This window comes from Nicotiana sylvestris, chromosome 12 (genome assembly GCF_000393655.2).
Source record: "Nicotiana sylvestris chromosome 12, ASM39365v2, whole genome shotgun sequence".
NCBI classification, from domain to species: domain Eukaryota; kingdom Viridiplantae; phylum Streptophyta; class Magnoliopsida; order Solanales; family Solanaceae; genus Nicotiana; species Nicotiana sylvestris.
Window position 1 is genome coordinate 93,295,046 of NC_091068.1, and position 11,234 is coordinate 93,306,279.

Below are 11,234 nucleotides of genomic sequence, written 5' to 3' on the forward strand. Positions count from 1 at the left end.
TCAAAGGTAAATGGGCCAACTTTTATCTTTGATTCAATAAGGCCCAAAGTTGATACAATCTTAGCTCTTTACTTAGTTTGAGTTCTTGACCATTAACTACATAGTCACAATTGTATAAACGCCCACTTTATAAAAATAGCCATTTTTGCAAATCCGGCAAAATGGCCAGATTCACAAAGATATTATCACAGCATTCCTAGAAGCATATGTTGGCAGTGAAATTTCAGCAACTAAAATGAACTCATGCTATGTGTTATACACCTAAAGTCATTTATGACATACTTAGCATTGTTACTCAGATATAATAGCTTGAAAACATGCTTAAAAAATCCATAAACGACTTACATATCACATTCAAGTATTATGAAGGACTATATTCACATTATCACATGCTTGATACATAACAATAACATACAAGCTCTTTTGTTGTCAAACTATTCATCATTTCAAACACATTTAAATGGTGCAGCATGTTCAAGTTGTTCCCATTACTGAAAATACGTACATTACGAGTCTTAAAGGATTACCTGGTAGCAAAAGAATAAACAGTAGTTCAGCAACTAAAGCAGTATAAAAACAGCAGCAAAACCAGCAGCAAATTCGTGTTAAAACAACCCGAAAACTTAGAAAGGGAACCCAAAAACGAACTCTAAAGAGGACTTATACCTTTCTAAAAGTTTGCACTCTAAGATTCACTCCCAAAGCTCACCATTTCAGCTTACTTTTCATGTGTTCAACTGCTGAATTTTTTTTTTTGTGTGACAAAGTAATTATAAAAAATGCCCCCTGGAAGTGTGATGGAGTCCCCCCAAAGTGAGGAAAGGGCAGCCCTTAAATAGGCAAATTTGGATAGATTTTGGTTCACCAAATGTCTGTCCGACAAAAATTGACATTGTGTGCTAAACACTGTTTAAAATCTGTCCAAAGGTCAAAGGAAATCTACTATGTCAGAAACAAAGAGAAAAAAAATATCATTTCAACCACCCTAACTAGTAAAAGTAGGCTACTAGCACCCTATTTTATGATAAAATAACATAAACTTCAGATTTTAACAACATCAATATCACCCTGTTGATTCAAACTAAACCAAGTATTAAAATATGTAATTAAACTTCACACATGTGTTACGAACCAATCGTAAGCAAACAAAAATTAACTATTAAAGCCAAACGAAACGCACGCTATCACTGGAGCAATTTAATAAAACCAACTAGACAAAGATAATAAAAAATGGATTAAATGAAGAAACAAGATAGAAACTAACTTTAACTAAAAAATCAAAAAATTAATAACGGGGCAGGATTACGATTTTACCATATACTCTCAAGCATTTCCTCACTACCTCACTTTAATCAACACAAAGCTATTTTACTACTTCAACAAATGCAAAAACAGAAAATTTAACATTCCAAAACTTCAAAAACTAATGCTAAAATAATTAATAATAAAAAATAAAATCTGAAAAATAAAAATAAAATAAAAAAATCAGCCATGAAAAAGAATAGGATTTTACCATTTTACAATTCAAGTGGTCGAAAAAATGGTGGTATGCCAAAAGAGGGTGCTCGGGGAGGTCGCCGGAATTTGGCCGGATTTTGGTCGCCGAATTTTCAGGGTGAAATTGGCATCAATAGCTAGGTCTTGAGGAGCTCTATCCATTGATGTAGGTATTGTGGTGTTGTAGTGGTTGGAGCTTCAATAATTTGGGCAAAAAAGTGACGGGAAAGTTTCCTAGATCTAAGATTCAAGGAGTTTGGGGGATTTTTGAAGGATTTGGTTTTGAGATATGAAAAGAGGGAGTTGTGGAGATTACATGGTGTGAATTTAGAGGTGTTTGGAGGTGGTCCGCCGGCGGCGGCGATTTCCGGCCGGCGGCGGTGGGGCGGCGGCAGCGGCTTGGGGGAGAGAGAAGAGAGAGTGATGAGAGGGAAAGAAGAGAGAGGAAATAATGGGGAAATGGGGCAAATTTTTGGGGATTTTAGGCTTTAAATACCTAGGATGAAGATCAAACTAGGACCGTTGGATTAAATCAAGATGGGTGGATGAGATTGAATCTTGTCACTTCACCAAAACGACGTAGTTTCAAAACAAAACTATGTTGTTTTAAGCTCTTCTTGGCAGCCCCCTTTTGGACCGGGTTTGGGCTCTTTGGGCTCAAATTTTGGGCCAATTTTGGCACAATTTTAATTAAATTACACTAGCCCAAACCCTACCCCATTTATCAAACCATTACTCAACTCTTAAAACCTATACATACACAAATAAGAACAAACACACACACACACACACATACATATTATATATATATAAGGCAAAAATTAGGCATTTACAAGCCTTTTTAAAGATTTTCTTTACTTTGTTTCTATAATTTTCCTTACTTTGCTTCTCTGAGTTTTAGCATGCTTTCTCTACTTCGTGTCTGTGTGTTAGCCTGCTTACTTGAGTCTTGTGATTACTCTGCTTCGAATATGTTTTCCTGAATCCCTAGCCTACTTATGTCGCTTTTGTATGACTATGCTCACTTTGTTTGTTCATCTTTTGCTTCTTTCTGTGACTACGCTTCAAATATGTTTTTCTTGCTACATCTGTGGACCTCCTCTATTTATATGTTGAAAGTATAGAGTCATGACTCCCTTTTGATCAAGTCTAGTTTCCTTAATCGATGGTGATTGAAAATTTTCTTTCAAAAACCCTAAAAGCTTTGCCTCGTTTGTTAAGCTGACTGATTTCCTTACCCTATTTTGCTATGATACTTATTTTTTCTACTAATTAGTGGCCTTAATCAAGGCTTTATGAATTTGGCCCTACTCTATGCTATTAAATCTCGACCCCTACCTTTCCACTTAATTTGATTAGTTGCTTACCTTAATTAATTCTCCTTGCCTTGTCTGCATTGCTACTGATTGTCTCCTTAGTTTGAAAACTTTCTGAACCTAGCCTTAATTACTTGTTCTATACTGGTATTATTTTTGAAATCTTTCCTTATCTGTTATACTCCAGCTGTGTATGATTTTTTTCCTTATTTGTTACCTGCTCTTTACCATTCTCACTAACTCCCTTAATCAAAGGGAGATTCGAACCAATTCTTTATACTGAGGTCTATAATTACTAAAGAATTGATTCTTGCCTTATTTTAATTAGTTGTCAAACTACTATATAAATGACTCTCTTCTACAGTCTTAACACACGAACAATTAGTTCGAAAAAAAACACACATAAAAACTCTCTCCTCTCTCTCTGCTACTTGTGCTAACTGCTTGTCTAGCCGGCTGAAAGCTAAGGCTAGACTGTGGAACTCTAATTGCTTTACTTTCTGCACTTTGCTTCCTTAACTGGTATGTCCTAGTTTAAGTTAAAGCCTCAACAATAACATGTTTCTATTCCTGTTTCGGTTTCTTTTTTAATGGCCTGCTTTTACTTGTGGTTTTTATTGTGAAGTTTGTATCCAAGCATGTTGATATGATCCCCCCATCCCCTTTAATTTCATGCGACTTAAGCATGCCTGGATGATTGTATTTTGTGCTCTTACCATCTTGTGAATCCCAAATCCCATATCCCTCCTCTATGTGTTCATGACTGGTTTGTGATTATGCCAGTGTCCAACCATCTCTGAGCATGTCCCTACTAGTCCTAATACTCTTATTGGGGTCAGGTGTTTGTAGTCAATATATATGTATCCCCAAACCCCTTTTTACCTCATGTGTGATTACTGAATTCATTCACTTGCTGTGTGTGATCTTACCCTGAAGTGTTTGAACCCTGTCTTACTGATACAACTTCTTTCAAACATCTTTGTTACTAATTGCTTTCAAAATGGACCTCTCAGTCCAGTTTTTTAAACAAAACTCATTTCAAACATGTGTCCTGCACTTTCACTATACTCTTAGACTACTAGGTTCTGCCCCTTTTGTGTGAGCCTTGCCTTGGGACCCTTGAGCTCCTTCTGAACTTAGACACATAAAAGCTGGCCTTTTCATACTGCAATTACTCTGTCTTGGCTATAAAATCTAGGTGTGAGCACTGCCCGGGATCCCTTGAGGTCCTTAGGGAACTCTGACACACCCAGATATGAGAAGGCTATGGAACAATCTTGGCACTTAAGGTGATTTATTACATAACTCAGGGAGGAAGTCCTAATCAGGCTCCCTATGGTGTAACTTCCTATTTTTCATTTCTACTTAGGTATTTCATTTCAATGTTGGTCTGTAATAATCTATTGTAAACAAGTATTAGGGTGGCTAGTGAAAAAGTATGGGGTAAATATGCATGCTATAGTTATTAAGGGTAGAAAACATGTTATTAGGTTTATATTTCTAATTGTGCAATAGAAACCATGCTTAGGATTCATACATGCATTAGAAATCCTGCTCTTAGGAAATTCTGTAATCATGTTGTGCATTTAGAAATCCTACTATTAGGAAATTCTGCAATCATGCTGTGCATTTAGAAATCCTACTTTAGGAATCCTGCATATAAATCATTAGATACCATGATTAGGTTCTCGTCCATACTCACCCAGCTACGCTTAGTTAAACTACTGATGCATGAAAAGGAGTATCAACGGTCTCATCCTGCTTTAAACAAACTGATAATAATCCCTGCATATGTTTGCAATATTTAGAACAACACGTTTTAGGTAAAAAGAAAAACAATCTCCAAACTGTTTTAATAATTCTGGGTAACTGCTGCATATTACTTTACGCCTAGGCAAGCCTTAGGCAATCATTTAAATAAAACCAGAACCGTCTCTGTGATTAGTGTTTAACTATCAACTGTTAAAATCAGTAGGCAAACCTGATTCGGACTTCTTATCTGAGCCATATGATAAATCTAATTCTGATGTTGTCACTTAGATACCATGCTTTAGGATTCTGAGTTAAAATGTGGACCTTATCTGTGTATGAGTCGTGTTGTCTATGTGCATTACTTGTGGAGGTATACCTCAGCCTTCTATCTGCTTCTCTGTGTTTTCCCCTCTAAATGCAGTCCTGTGTGTTCTTATTTGTCGCCTAGCATTTTGCCTTTAAACCTAAGGGTCTGCCTAGAACCTACCTCATAGGATAGAAGTCCTAAATTCCTCCGGGACTGATAGGAAGGGACGGGTAACAGCATGCAATAGGGGGTCGAGACCAACCCTCACTTTAATTACCTTCACGGGGCAGGAAAGGGTAGATATGGATATGATGACCGGTGCATTAATGCCATGTGTAGCCCCTCTTTGAGGAGTGTCATACTGGGTATTTCATTGATGTGATCCATATTATAAACAAACCTAGGACCCCCCCTCCCTCTTTTATGCTTAGTTTGTAATTCTTTTCAAAAAGTCTTACTTTTCATTAATTGCTTCTCAAACACCTGTGTATCAAAACTTAAATCCCCTATTATGTGAGCCCTACTTGTCTATTTGCTAATTGTACAAATTCATAAAAAACTGTTTGGCCGGGAACCATACTAGTGGATCCTGAGGGGTGCCTAACACCTTCCCCTTAGGATAATTTCAAGCCCTTACCTTGTCTCTGGTTATCAAACGTAGTTATAAATGAACCCCCATAGGTGTCCTAACACACCTTAAATCGCTAGGTGATGACTCTTCAAAAATGCAAACCCCTTTCCCAAAAGAAAAAGAGTTGTCCCATACCAAAATATCATAAATCCGATTTTCGCGGAGGGAAAAGGGGGCGCGACAGGGCCAACATCAACAATAGAATTGACTTCAGTGGGTCCCAATAGAATAAGTACATGGCCTAAACATGATTTCTAACATGGTTCATAGCTCATTTACTCTAACACGTAGGAATTTTATGGATAGAAACAAGATAGATAACTACACAGTACCGCATAATTAATCAATCGAGTCATAATTCGCACGGTGCACGCCCACATGCCCGTCACCTAGCATGTGTTCCATCTCAATGCCAAACACATAACACGTACATTCAGGGAGTCATACCCTCAGCACTATGTTTAGAAATGTTACTTACCTCGAACAAGTCAAATCCAATACTAAGCAAGCCAAACAATACTTTAGAAATGTCATATCGCGCGTACCCACCTTCGAATGGCTTGAAACCCAATCCATGTGTAATGACCCGACCGGTCGTTTTGAGAGTATTATCCATGATCCTCTGTTTATTGTATCCTCTGTTTCATTTTATGGCTATTTGACTTGCTAGGGTGATTGGTATCGGTTTTGAGAGAGTTTCGGAGTGGAATGGGACACAAGTCCTTAAATTTGAAGTTGAAGTTGTAAGAGTTGACCATAGTTTGACCTATGTGAAGATGACTCCGGAATGGAGTTTCGTTTGTTCTAATAGCTCCATATGGTGATTTTGGTCTTAGGAGCGCGTCCGAATGTGGATTTAGAGGTCCGTATGTCATTTCGACATTATTTGGCGAAAGTTGGAAATTGGAAGGTTTTTGGCGAAAGATTTTGGTCTTAGGAGCGCGATCGCGTGACCTTTTTTGCGATTGGGAAGCACACCAACAAAAATCTGCCAACTTCAACATGCTTCGGATGGTCCGAAACTCACCCGAGCCACTCACGACTCTGTCCAATCATGCCAATAAGTCTATAAACATAATTCGAACCTACTAGAGATCTCAAAACACATAAAATAATATCACAACCAAGAATTGCATCCGAAACCAAACTAATCAACTTTGCAAACTTCTAACTTCTTTAAACTAACTTTGAATGCGACGAATCATATTTAGACAACTCGGAATGGAACCAAATCTCACCCACAAGTCCAATATGACAACACGAACCTGTTTCAGGGCTTGGAATACCAAACGGGATCCGATAATACCAAAGTCTGATCCAAGTCAAACTTTCAAAATGCCAACTTCCAAAAAAAAGCGCTGAATCATTCACGGACCACCCGAACATATGCTCAAGTCTAAAATCACCATATGAATATATTGAAACTTTCAAATTCTGATTCTGAGGTCGTTTATTCAAATTATTGACTTAAGTCAAACTTGGCCATCTTAGGCTACTACTATAGAACTAAGTATTTCGAATTCAAATAAAACTATTCCGAAACCAAATCAATTGTCCCCACAAGTCACAAACAAAATAGGAAAGCACATACAGGAAGTCTCAAATAAGGGAACAGGATTCTAGAAAGCCAAACGATCGATCGGATCGTTACAATTGAATTATGTTGAACCTGTCGAATATAGGTAATGTCCCCCTCTTTGTTACAAGCACTTGAAGTCTTGATGGTTGTCATTTGACTAGTATCCCACGTAGTCCAATTCAATTGACTATTTTCCAAGACACCTTGATGTTTCTAGCGGCTAGTGGCTTCTCCATATTTCTTTCTTTTGGTGAGTCCCACTATTGATATTTAGTACTAACCTTGGTTTTTTTTGGTTAAAAAGATATACATAATATAGATACTTAAAAACGTATACAAGAGTTTGTAAAATGCATAAGCTGCATCAATTGAAGAGAACTAGAGTTGGATACTATGTCCCCCTTATGGGAACGATTGTCATATACAAAACCTGGATTTGTTACTACAACACTACTACTAGACACAGTACTAGTTAGGGAACTACTATTACATATCATAGTTGTTGATTTCATCAGTCTTCTTCTAAGCATTCCATCTTGATCTTGCTGGTAAAAAGGCTTGACAAAAAGTGGAGGACTTCCAAAAAGTATACAACTATCCTCCACATACATTGCTCCATATTTAGCTAGACAGTCTGCAATAAAGTTTTGCTCTCTGTATATGCTTTGAATCTTTGGATTATCCAGTTGTAGGAGTAATAACCTGCAATCATTGATTAAATTAGTGTATTGCATTGTAGGTGTATTTAACATACCAAGTATTGCAGTTGCATCTGTTTCGATGGTCAGTAGTGTGAGTTGATGCTGGATAGCAATTTTTAGCCCCATGAATAGTGCCAGCAGTTCTGTCTGAACACTTGAGCCATGTTGTGCTCTTCCTGCAAATCCTATAATCCATTTGCAATGTTGATTACGAAATAACCCACCAATACCACATTTGTTGTGAGTGTAGGATGAAGATCGATCAATGTTTAACTTTAAAAAAATGTCTGTTTGGTGGATGTCATTTTATATATAGAGGTAGTAATGAGTTATTTCTTTTTTTAGGATTTATGAGATAATAAAATTCAGTGGCATATTTGTATAGTAAAGGAATACTTGACTTAAGTTTTTGATGATCAAAATAGTTTTTATTTCTTATGGACCATAACTGCCACAAAGCAAAAGGCAAGATTATGGAAGATGGAATGTTACGAAATGAGGATAATGGCTGCTTATGTATAAAGTTGTGTAACCAAGTTGTACGATCAATTTGAGGTGGAGTATTTGTTTGTGTAGTGGATATATTAATAGCAGTCCAAATTGCAAGAGCATTATGACACTCAAGGAAAATATGGTTTATAGTTTCAGGGACCATATGACATGGTACATGGATGAATTAATAATTCCTAATTTATATAAATAAGAAGCTGTAGGGAGTCTTTCATGATAGATTAACCATAAGAAGAAAGAAATTTTGGGTGGTATGTTAAGTTTCCAAATCCACTTATAGTTAGTAAACTCTTTTGTTGTTGGTTGATTGAGTCCATTTATGAGAGTATTGTACATAGATTTCACAGAGAATATCCCATTTGGTGTAATTACCCAATATAATTTGTCATAAGTTATGGGCCCCATTGGTATATAGATATCAGTGATTGCATATTCTAAAGAAGGAGGTACTACGAAAGGTAATTTATCTAGGTGCCATTTGTGATTGAAGTAATAATCTGACACTAATTTTCTGTCTTCAGCTTAGGGGAGGGGTCCTGATATATAATTACGAATCAAAGAATTGTGAGTTAGCCCAGGATCATTCCAGAATTTTACGTGTTGTCCAGTAGTTAGGTTCCATTTATAACCTAATCCACAGTTGGACCAACCTTTAAGAATATTATGCCAAGTTGATGAAACTTTATATTTGATAAAAGTGGGTGGCCTTAGGTAACTATGTAGTAATACTTGAGACCACAGGTGATTAGGGTTTTGAAAAAGCCTCCATGCAAGACTCGCATGCAAATCTTGGTTTTTGGTAATAAGATTTTGTATGCCTAACCCCCCTCGCTCTAAAGGTTGTGTAACCATAGACCACTTAATAAGATGTAACTTTTTCTTTTGAGGAGTGGTGCCCCATAGAAAATTTTGTTGGTATCTATTAAGAGAGGAAATAATATAAGAAGGTAGTGTGATATATTGCATCAGATGATTAGGAAGGTTGTTTAAAGTTGAACGTATTAAGATCGTCCTTCCTGCTTTAGTTAAAAAATGTGTTTTCTAACCTGCCAATTTAGATTTGAAATTGTCAAGTAAATATTGGTAATCTCGTTTAGTGGGCCTTGTGTTAAATATAAAGAATATTTCCCAAAACTTTTGCCCGTGCTCATGTGAAAATTTTGTAGAATTGAAGCTCTTATATTAGTACCACAATTCTTGGAAAAGAAGATTTTAGATTTCTCAAAGTTAATAGTTTGCCCAGATTGATGTATAAATTGATTGATAGTGTTAGCTATGGATTGGCATGAGGTATTTGTAATTTTGGATGTCAAAATAATATCATCCGCGAAAAATAGATGTGATAATTGAGGTCCCTTTCTACCTATTGAAATTGGTTGTCAAATGTTATAGTCAACTTCAGTATTTATTTTCCTTGATAGCATTTCCAAGCATAAAATAAATAGATAAGGTAATAGAGGATCCCCTTATCTAATGCCCCGTGTAGGTGTAAAATAATCAGTAGGTGTACCATTAATTAAAATAGCAGTAGTAGTAGTTGTTATACAAGACATTATTAATTTAATAAAAGTTGGTGGAAAATTTAGAGTGTATAATGTGTTGTAAATAAAAGACCATTCCAATTTATCAAAAGCCTTTTCAAGATCTAACTTTAGAAGCATATTTGAATTGTTACCCTTCATTTTGTGGAATCTAGTGATGATTTCGTGTACGATAATAGCATTGGCATCTGCTCTTCTATTTTTCTGGAAACTAGATTGAGTTGGATGAATGATGTGTTTCAGAACTAGTTTTAGTCTGTTAACAATTATTTTCGTAATAATCGTATAGATTGTATTGCAAAGACTAATAGGTCAGAATTGTGATATAGTGAATGCATTCTTATTTTTTGGAATTAGACAAATGAAGGTTGTATTTATAGAAGGATCAATTTGATGGTCCAAGAAAATTTTATGACAAAAATATTTGACAGAGTTCCCTATGATATGCCAATATTTTTGATAAAATAATGGATGTAATCCATCTGGCCCAGGAGCCTTTATAGGTTTAAAGGAATGGATGGTAGTGAGAATTTCATAATCTTGTAAAGGAGTTGTTAAACAAGACTGCTCATTTGATGTTAATATATTAAAAGGCTATAAAAAAGTTCTTTTAGTAGAAATAATTTTTTGAGTTGTAAAAAGATGATGGTAGTATTGTGTAATATCATCTTTAATCTGATGAGGGTCAGTAGTCCAATTACCCCCTAAGTCTTGAAGAGCAGTTATACGATTATGTCTTCTTCGATTTAATGTAGTAAGGTGGAAAAATTTGGTGTTAGCATCACCATTATTTAACTAATCGATTCTTGATTTTAACTTCCAAAATTCTTCCTCAAGCTTTAGAATGTTATTAATTTCTAAAGTTAATTTTTTTTCCAGATTTTGTAAAACATTACTCGTTGGATAGTGGAAAGAAGCTTGAATACCACCTAGTCGTGCCAATAATTTTTGTTTACGCTTAAAAATATTTCCAAAAGTAGCTTTATTCCATTCTTGTATTTTTTTTCGTGAATTGATTAATAGCAGGAAGTAAGTGCAATTTTTCTAGCTAAACTTGTTCGATCACTAACGAGAAAGAGGGGTGGATAGTCCATATAGTTTCTAATCTAAATTTTTTTTTTCTAGGCATTGAACAGTGTTGGAGCTCAATTTTAATCGGGCAATGATCGGAGTGAGTTTGGGGGAGGTGTGTAACTAAAGCATCAGGATAAGTAGTGATCCAACCATAATTAGCTAAAACACGATCAATACGTTCTAGTATGTTAACACTATTATGCCTACCATTTGTTCAAGTGTAACGACTACCCTTGTATCCTAAGTCTGTTAAGTGACAATAATTAATACAATCTAATAACTTACTAGCTCTTGAATTATTTATAGGTAATCCACCAAATTTGTCT

At 35.9% G+C, this 11,234-nt stretch overlaps 1 long non-coding RNA gene across 1 annotated transcript; it reads right to left on the minus strand.

Annotated features, from left to right (window-relative positions):
• Positions 1-247: 247 nt before the first annotated feature.
• LOC138884330 (uncharacterized) lies at positions 248-1,950 on the minus strand. The gene is made up of 2 exons (XR_011404501.1): positions 1,514-1,950; positions 248-527 (listed from the first exon to the last, which is right to left on the minus strand). It is a non-coding gene; the product is annotated as an uncharacterized lncRNA (long non-coding RNA).
• Between the last annotated feature and the right edge of the window lie 9,284 nt (positions 1,951-11,234).